The sequence below is a fragment of the Homalodisca vitripennis genome, unplaced genomic scaffold, assembly GCF_021130785.1.
Source record: "Homalodisca vitripennis isolate AUS2020 unplaced genomic scaffold, UT_GWSS_2.1 ScUCBcl_6552;HRSCAF=13815, whole genome shotgun sequence".
NCBI classification, from domain to species: Eukaryota; Metazoa; Arthropoda; class Insecta; order Hemiptera; family Cicadellidae; genus Homalodisca; species Homalodisca vitripennis.
Genome location: NW_025782665.1, coordinates 1 through 11,087, shown reverse-complemented (window position 1 = coordinate 11,087; position 11,087 = coordinate 1).

Genomic DNA, 11,087 nt, shown 5'->3' with positions numbered 1-11,087 from the left:
GAGCCATGCGGAGCATAAAACCTCCGGAGAGCCCAAAAACTCTTGTATGATCTCTCAGGTTATCGTGACTCTAAGATAAGATTCCTAACTGCCCTACATCTATATAACAGTACTGTTTAGCTACACATTTGTAAAGGGTTAGCTATAAATCATTAAACCCCCAGTCGTTCAGTGCATCTCTCACACATATCTAAAATTTGTGAAACTTTTGATCGTACTTATTACAGATCACTCATTTCCAGTCTCACCCTCTTTCCAGGTTCTAACTCACTCCAAAATGTGATGGCAGTTGTTTTTGTAATTGATTATTATGGTGGTTTATACGTTTTGCTTTATGCCTAAGGACAGATGGAATTCAAATCGACCACCTAAAAACGGTAATTTGATTAGTTTTTTCTTCATTTTAAGCTTCTATTTCCAAGTTTGATCAGAGGAGCAGTGGAAGGTACTGTAATAAGGTAGACTCACAAAATTTGCGAAGAGATATATGTCACATCGGTTTAAATATTGTGAGATTTGTTTGTCCTGCATATCAATGATTGTAATGTTTTATACAAACATGAGAAGCCCTGCATTCCAGTTGATCAAATATTTCATTTAAACTTTGATTGGCTCAGCCCAGAAGTTTATTGACATAATACATTCTTAAGTAAGAGGGCCATTTAACCCTTATAATAGGGGACAAACTTATTAATTTAATTTAATCATTATGGTTAATTTTTATTGCTCAATTACTTGTAATTGTTTTAACTAGTTTTAAGACTCTATAAACAAATCAAAGTCGGTTCATGCCTGAAGTGAGTCGTCAAATTCCAAAAACGTCCTATGTCCATTTTTTTTGGAAAGTGATGTTTTTGGTGGTTTATGGAAGCAGAACATCCACTGCATAAGTAACAACAGCATTTGTATTCCAAAACGTCCTCTTTCCTATTTAAAATTAATATTGAAAGTAGCACCCAATTTCCAAAACGTCCTTTGTCCACTTTAACAATTCCAACATGGCGGACATAAACTCTACAGAATCAAATTGTCCTATCTTCAGCTTGGTTAAGTATGCCGTCACATCCTTCCAGTTTCAAAGTGTCCTTTGTTTAAGTAAGGGTATGCTGTTGGTTTTAGCACTTATTTCTATAACAATGTATTATTTAGAGCATTATTCATGTTTAAAACATGTAGTGGCAACCCTGCTGAGTATAAAAAAACAGCTGTAAAGATTTTTTAGACGATGCATGAAAGCAGAAAGTAAAACTGAACATAACCTTTCTTTCTTTCGGTTGTGTATGCTAGTACCTTTGAAGATTACTAAAGTTTTCTTGCTGAATGTTTAAGTTGTTTTGTGTATATCTCGACAAAATACTATGTTTATTGAAAACTAAAGTAATTAAACAATTTGTACTTTTAGTGTCCAGTGAAAAGAACTAACAATAAACAAATGGATAGTCAAGAAGAGATTGAAGTTCTCCAAGCTGGGAAGGTGCAACCAGCGGCCGAAGGTAAAGCTAGGAAAAGAAAGTTAAATGTAGAACAATGGAAAAAGAATCAAAATAAGAAAAAAAGATACTCTTCTAAGCAATTGCCTACTTTACCTACTTGCCAGCACAAAAATGCCAAATTTAAATGTACTACATTAACAATGCAAGATATCCGCAAGTTTCATGAATGTTTTTATGAAACAAAAATCTAAAATTGATCAGGATAATAAAATAATTTTGTATTCTTCATGCGAGTCTCCTGCAAGATATAGAGCTAGAGGCGATAGGAAACATGTCAATGAAGTTAGCAATACATTTTACATCATTCCAATTTCTCGACAAGGTGTTAAAAGTAAGGTTCAAGTTTGTAAGACAGTATTTTGTAAGATCTTGGGTATTACTGAAAAAAGAGCCCAGAGAGTGTGTAAACGGCATTTTAGTACAGTGCTCATTAGCTACTGATAATCGTGGGAGGTGACCATCGATCTCAAGCGATGGTACAACAGAGAGGAGGTGTGAAAAGGTTTATTGAAAATTTAGTTCCTTTGGAAAAACATTATTGCAGAGCTCGTCAGTCCTGGAGAGTGTACTTACCCAGCCATTTAACTATAAGTTCTCTTTGTGAAGAATACAAATAAAACCATAGAAGATCATCTTAAAGTTAAGTATGAATTTCTTTTAGAGGTATTTTCATTAAAAGATTACAATATTGGATTTGGATCACCAGCGACTGACCAATGCTCAAAATGCCTTCAATTTAAAGAAAGGGTTAAAGTCTGGAGAAAACTGTTCAGTTGAATACAATGTGCACAAAAAGAGAGCAAATTCATTTTATGTTTTGCTAAAGGAAGCTAATGAGGGTGAAATAACGTTCATCTTTGATTGTCAAAAAAATTTGGTACTGCCAAAAGTCACTGACCAAGCTTGTTATTAACAGCCGTCAGTTATACTTGTATAACTTTACTGTTTGTGAAGGCACTTCCAAAGAAAATCTTAGTAAAGAAAAAGTGTCAATTTTTTACATGGACTGAAGCCGATAACAAAAAAGGCTCAACACAGATTGCATCAGCTGCGTACCACAAGCTCTGTAACACAAACATGGATGGATATAAATTTGTTCGTCTTTTCGCTGATGGAGCTGGCGGACAAAACTAAAATTCTATTTTGATTTTCATGTTGATGCATTGGTTATCAAACCGTGCTCCTGGTAACATCAAAAGAATAAAGTTAACCTTTCCAGTGGCAGGACATTCATACTTGCCGCCCGATAGGATTTTTGGACTCATTGAAAGAGACCTAAAAAAAATTGAAACAATCATACAGCCTGAGGAGTACTATAATGTTTTACAGAAGCATGGGACTGTTTCTGAAAATATCTACCGACTTTGAATTTTATGACTGGAAAACACCAGCCCAAACCTTCATGAAAACTCCGGCTAACTGGCACTTTCGTTTTTTGCTCCTACAAAACGATTCATTATCACCCGAGGGAAGGCTCCAACAACTTCAGTTCTTGTCCAAGGAGAACCTGCTTACATGTTTGATACTGGAACTGCTAAAAAGGTTTTCAAGCCATCAATGGATGTAAATAGTGCTCCAATAGAAAAAGTTAGTTATAGTTGGAATACCTGTAAATCCTGCTAAGAAAAACGATGTTAAACTACTGCTTCAGCTGCACTTTGGAGACGGATGGGAGGAGAACCCTGCATTCAGTTTCTACAAACGTATTATAAATGACGAACAGCTTCCAGAAGAATCAGAAAATGAAGAAGAAGGAGGGCCACATGGAAGAAATTGACAATATTGAGTAAAAAGTACATAATGGACTCATAAACCTTTTTACAAAGAAAACTAATTTTAGAATGTTTAAAAACTACTGTAAATGTAGAAACGAACGAACAATAAAATGTTCCGAGTTTTTAATTTTTTACGAGTGTTAATGTTAAGATTTGTATTTAATTTTTGCCTTTATAATGTATTATAAAATACAATTTTGTTTCGAACCAAATGTATTAAAGTTTCTTTCGTTTTTTTTACCTTTTTTGAAACAAAGTGTCTTTTGTCCAAGTTAATACAGTTCCAAAATGTCTTTTGTCCCTCTTACAGTTCCAAAACGTCTTTTGTTCAATCTTACTTTGCTTTTTATGAACAACATACACATAATTAGACTATTTAATCATATTTATTGTGTTCAAATATTTATTTGCTATTTTTTAAAACATAATTAGCTTATTTTGAAGTGTAGAAAAATATTTTAAAGAAAAATCTTGATTTCCCACAAATTTTACTAAGTGGACAAAGGACGTTTTGGAATTTGACGACTCAAGTAAAAGAGTAGGCCCAGCAGTTTTTTTTCTTGACTGGGTAACGAATGTTTGCAAAAAAAACAACAAACAAGGTTTTTTATACATGGCAATTCTGCGTTCTTATTCATTTAAACATCTTTATGCCTGTTTGAAAGTTTTGTATTTGGTATAGTGACGGTGCTGTCACACTGTACTTGAGGTAATTTCATCACTTGTACTTGCTTCAATTCGATGATGGTTGCGGTTGCCAAAGGATGATATGACCTTAATAAGTGGTAAAATAGTATTTGTGTAGAGTACAGTAAGCGATTAATATTATAAGTCGTTTGACAAGCCTTCTTCCATTTCTGTCACTTATGGCATGTCACATAAAATACTTTTATATCGTTTTTGCGGTGTATAATAATGATTTTCAGAAAATATTTATATCTCAATATTTTATTTATTTGCTTTGATAGTTTTTCCATTCAAATATTATCGTATACTTTCAACTACATTGAAAAGACGCAATGCAATTTATAAAACAATCATTTAAGTTTTAATAGCAAGGCAGCATCCTAAATAACTAAAGCTTGCACTTAAGCAAGTAGAAAAAAGTCTTTCATACTGTTGTACAGGTTATACTAATTTGCGTTGATTTCTACTAAGGTACTTGGTACTGACAGTACAATTAGGGACATTTTTTTCTGTCCTGGTGTGGTTGATTTGGAATGGTTTGGTTGAGGTTGAGGTTTTGCGGTTCGAGTAGCGTTATAGTGTGGTTGATTTTTCCTGTTATAAAACTTGTATTATAAGCCTACTATTTGTGTTTTATGTTCACTATTTGTGTGGGTAAGGTAAGATAAGATGTAAAAATCTTCCTGATTCTGTCTCTAACCTAAAGTAACAACATAAATTTTGTTTCTTTTCAGTATAAATTTTATTTTATTTCATTTTACAACATAAATACCGAATAAGTAGTCTTCAATACAAACCTGTTCAGGCCGGGCCCGACATGTCGGAGGGTCTGGCCGTTGATGCCCTTGTGGCAGATTATGAAATAGAAACTCAAAAAGCCGTAGAAACCATTTTAGAACATAATTATAGTAACAACACTAATACCGAAATAAATGAAAATAAACGAAAACGAGATACAGATACAGATCACATACAACCTAATGAGAATAACAAGGAATATCAAAATACACATGATACAAAAAGAATGTTTACCAAAAGGTACTACAAAACATGATAACAAAGGTCCCTTTGAAATTATAATACAGGACAAAACAGAAACGTAAATTAAACCCCTTTTGTATAGGGAAAATAATTAAGACACATTACTCGGACATTGAATATATTGATCGGGCTGGTAAAAATCTATCAATTAAATGTAAAACATACGAGGCAGCAAATAATCTAGTTGATTCCCAATATCTTTCACAGTATAATGTATTTGTACCCTCTGTAAGAATTTTACTCTGTAGGTGTAATTTTTGTAGAACGCGAGGTATCTGATGAAGAAATTCTCTCAGATACTGAAAGCCCATGTAGAATAATTCCAAGCCCAAAGAATTAAAAGGCGAGTGAATAATGAACTCACATCCACACAATTCGTAAAACTAACATTTGATTCAGATAGTCTACCTGAATATGTTAAAATTAAATTATGTTAGAATCAAAGTAGATACATTTATAATACCTGTAAAACAATGCTTTCGATGCTTTGCATATGGCCATGTTGCAAGTACCCCTTGTAACAACAATAGGCTATGCAGGACATGTGGGGAGGCCTATCACTCGGATGAATGTAATATGCCAGCAAAATGTATCCATTGTTCAGGAACACATAATAGTAACTCTAGAACATGCCCAGAATATACCCGCCAAAGAAATATAAAGGACAGGATGAGTAACATGAAGGAAGATTATTTTACAGCCAGTAAATATTTCCCTATGTCTTATAAAAAAAAAAAAAAAAAAAAATTATAAAGGTCGAAATCTAAATTACTATTCTTATTCAGAAGCTACTAGAAATGGCACATATGATTCAAACTTCCCGGACCTTCCCTCATATAAGAACCTAGAAACAAGCAACAGGTTTTCAACTCTAACCGATGAATACTACCCAGACCAAAATAGCCAAGGTAGTGAAAGTAACCTTAGTGTTAAAAATATTTCATCCAACTCAGTTGGCTTATATAGGACTCACTCTCACAATATAAATAAAAATAATACATATAGACACCTTAATATAAAAACTAAAAATAATAGGCCTACTAATATTGTAGCTTCTACGCAAAACCTAACACACAACAGTCGTCAAACATCTTCAGTGTCAGAATTAGAGGTCCGTCCACAAATTACTGCACAGGATAAAGAACATTTATTATGTTTATTAAATAAGAAAATTGAGGAAGCACGATCCAAAGTGCAAACTAATTCTCAATTTACAGGTACACAAAAAAAAACAAATGGATGAATTTTTAACATCATTTATGTTTGGTACAGGTGCCACAAAAACAAGTGTTGGTCCAAAAACACATAATATAAAACCAAATCAAAACAGAAGTACAGGTACAAAAAAAACATTACCACCAGATAAAAATGTTAAAAGAACTTAAACTTGTACAGTACAAATTTAGATTAATTTAGCTTAAGTGATCCAAAATCATATATCAATAAATGTCAACAAATAAATTAAATATAATGCAATGGAATGCTAGATCTCTAAAACCTAAATGGCCGGAGATCATGCATTTATTTGCTATTAAAGATATTCACATAGGCATTATACAGGAAACATGGCTAAAACAAAATGATACATTACTAGATAATAACTATGAAATACATCATCTAGACAGATATGATACTTATGGTGGAACCGCTTTTATTATCCATAAATCAATTACCTTTAATACTATTTTAGAATATAATAATAATGTAATCCAACTACAAGGAATACAGATAACTAATTTTAGTTGGCCTATCAACATTTATAATATATATTGTACAGGTAAAAAAGTAGAAAATAGTTTTTGGCGAAATAAGTTATTTAGCAAAGACCAAGGCTATACTCTGTTATGTGGTGACTTTAATGCTCACCATCCCTTTTGGAATTCTAGCAAGGCGGATCATAGAGGTAATATAATATTTAAAGAATATAATGATTCTCAATTTATATATTATTGAGAATAACAAAAAATGTACGACCTTACCTTCCCTGTATCACCAAGCATCGACCCTAGATCTTACCTTTGCCACGCCCAGTCTATACACTCTACTGGAGAAATGGGAGGTAGGTAATGACACATTAGGCAGTAACCACCTACCAATCTACATGCAATTTAAGACTAATTGTTTATCACAGAATTATAACACTAATGATAAGATTAACAATATAAGTAACAGGCCTACATGGAACTTCAAGAAAGCAGATTGGTCACTATTTACTAAAACTATTCACAAATATATCAATAATCTGCCTCATTTACCATTGGAGGAAACAGTGGGAAAAGATACACAACATTATTATTCTAGCAGCTGATAAATCAATACCAAGGTATAAGTTAGCAAACAACTGTACAAAATTTACACCTAAAAAATGGTGGAATGAAGCATGCTCTCATGCGGTGGCTCTTAGAAGATTAGCATTTAGTAGATTTAAAAAATAATATGACCGCACTTAACTATCAAAACTTTCAATTAGAACAAATTAAAAACCAGAGAAGTAATTCGAGTTGCAAAAAACAAACAAGGATGGGAAAAGGTATGTCAGGAAATAAGTAACAAAAATAAATTCTACATTTGCATGGAAGATAATTAAAAAACTTAAATCTAACACTAGAGTTAACACATCATACCACTATCTTAAATGATGAAGAATTAATGCGAAAAATTCATGTGTCACATAATACCCGATCAAGTGCCAATGAAATGTGAGATTAATATTCCAACTAACATCTACTGTAACAATATAGTAGGCTCAACTATAGAAAAATAATTATAGTATTAAAGAGTTAAATATAGCCATAGACAGTAAAAGTAAGGATACCACTCCAGGTTTGGATGGTATATCTTACAGCATGCTACGTCACCTACCAGAGAATGCACGGTTATGTATAACTTAATAAAATATAATAACATATGGAACGGGAAACATAGATATACCAAGTAAGTGGAAAAAAATTTAGAATAATAGCCTTATTAAAACCAGGAAAAGATAAATTGTTAGAAAGTTCATACAGACCTATAGCATTGATACCATGTATATTAAAAATATTCAATACTATGGTTAAAAATAGACTAGAATGGTTTATTGATAAATCAAACCTGTTACCAGAACACCCAAATATGGGTTTAGGAAAGGAAGAGGCTGTAACGATTATTTAATAAACTTTATCGCAGACATTTATACATCATTAACATACAATGAAACAACTATTGCAAACTTCCTTAGATTTATCCAATGCATATGACTTAGTCCAAGTACCGGAATTAATAGGTAAACTTAAATTTTACAATGTTCCAACTAAATTCATTAAATATATTAACTCATGGTTAATTAATAGACAGTTAACATTAGTTGGTTCTAAGTTCAACATAACCAGGCATACTAATAGAGGATTACCACAAGGAAGTGTGTTGAGCCCTTTATTATTTGCTCTATATATAGCACACATTAACTCTCTTATTTCCAAATAATGTCAAATCTCTGCAGTTATTGCTGATGATATTATGATATATGCATCAGGTAAGCATATCGAGACAACTCAATCCATTATACAGGAGACACTCAACAATGTATGCAATGATTTTACCAAACTCCACTTGATGTTCAACGCATCGAAAAGCAAGGTAATAATATTTTCATTCACGAAAAAGGAACATTAACATTCAAAGACAAATAACCATTGATGATCAGCAGGTTCCTGTGGTAAGCTACATCAAACTATTAGGTGTAGTTTGTAGACAGTAAGTTTAGATTTTCAAAAACCACATTAACAATATTAGCTTAAAATGTATCAAAGAGACATAGGAATAATAAAAGCAATAGTTTGTGGGTCAAAGGGCCCTACTCCTAGAATTTGCACTCAAGATTTATAAAGTTTTAATAAGATCAAAACTGGATTATGGTTCCTTTTTATACGGACATGTCAGTAAAAAAGAACTAAAAAAAATTAGACTCTATACAAAACCAAGCACTTAGATTATCATTGGGAGCTTTTAAAACTACTCCTATTATAGCTCTACAAACTGAAGCCAACATAATGCCCCTTAGTAGTAGAAGGCAGTTACTAACTGACAAGCTTATTTATAAAATTATCACAGATAAAGACCATCCAGCATTTCCAAAGCTTGATATTCCTCAAAATGCTCACTGAATGTCATCCATACTGGACAAAAAAAAATCAATTAATATACATAAAATCATTGACAAAAATTAACAATTTGGATCCTAATATCTCAATAAAAGAAAATAATAAAACCTTTTGGGATTTTAATATACCAATACTAATGGCTGAAAATGACATAAATTTCAGTTACAATTTAGAGAGCCTAAGTTGTCCAAAAAGAGCATGCAATAATACAGTTATAAAGCAAAATTTTTTATATTTATTAAATACTAACTACAGTCACTCATTACACATCTATACAGATGGATCTAGATCCAGATCTGGAAACAGGTGCTGCTTACTATATTCCAGAACTGAACATCACTGGTAAAGTTTTCACTGGATAAACATTTCTCAAGCTACAACAACAGAACTTCTGGCTATTTTAAAAGTAACACAAATATTTCATCTCATAAAACAACAAGATAGGCCTATAGTAATTTTTACGGACTCTCAATCAGCAATACAAGCACTCAGCAAGGTCTACAATAAATGCAGTGGTAACGGAATTCCTGTGAGTATTATCCATGAATTATTAAAAAGTGATACAAAGGTAACCTTTCAATGGATCCCAGGTCACACAAACATTAACTACAATGAATACGTGGATAACCTAGCAAAGGAAGCAGTAAACAACGGGAGTGAGGTAACAGATATTTATATCCCATCAGCTGATTTTAAAGCTCATCAACTCCAAAGAAGCTACAGCTGCAAATGAACAGGTATACCAACGCACAGAGAAAGGTAAATGGTATAAACAAATTCAGACTACAAGCAATCCACAACAGATGGTATGAAATGACAAACTTCAAGAGATGGGAAATAGTTAATATAATTAGATTAAGATTTTGGACACGCCAGGGTGAACTCTAGACTATTTAATATTAAGCAGTATTTTACTCCACTATGTTTAAGTTGTACGCGAGCTCAGCAAGAGACCGCTCGATCACGTTATCCTACATTGTCCAGCTTACGGAATTCGCGAGAAATAAACACTTCAAAGTCATAAAAAACTTAATTACACCTACTCAGACGGTAAATTTAATAAAATTATTGAAACTTGAAGACATAGAAATATATAAAGAAATAAACAACTTTCTAATTAATATTAAAGAAACACCTATAATAAAATAGAGCATCAACCAGCACATAAAACATATATGTAATCCTGGTGTTGGGCTGTATATCCGTGGTCCATATTTCGGATTAGGAATGCCTGACGGACCCCTGGCGGGAAGATCACCTGATACCCCTAAATTTCCATTATTAGAAATCCTTGATCAATCATTCTGAAAACTAACCAACACAAACAGATTAGATTTTACAAACATATTTGTTTTATCCCACTAATAAATATATCTTAAACAAAATAATTTTACATAAATAGTATGGCTTGAAGGTTAATTAAACCAGTGAACAATGAGGCTGCATAGGATTATACCTAAGCCTGTTTTTTAATAAACGAATAGATAAAAAAAAAAAAAAAAAAAAAAAAAAAAAAAAGAGGTTGAGGTTAGGCCTGAAGTAAACAACTTACAAGAAGGATAATATAGTCTACGATGTTTTTAACAATATCCCTGTTAGCGAAAAAAGTAAAGTCAAAGTAAGTGTAAATTTTAAATAAATTTACTCATAGTATGCTTTACATCTAAATAATGTATAAGGTTTCGTACTGAAATGAAATCTAAGAGTAGGTTAGGCCAGAGTGCTTAGCAGAATATCAAGATAATTTATTTTTGAGGTTCCAATTCATTAGTTAAATGTTTGTTGCTATATGATATGATTTTATGTTATTATTATTGGATTTAGTAGTTCCATAATGATGTAAAGTCATATCTACAATAATTCCTCACAATGTAAACTTGATTAGCACCTAAGAATTGTATATAGAAACTAATCATAAGCATCTGCTAACACTTAAAAGTCCACAGAGT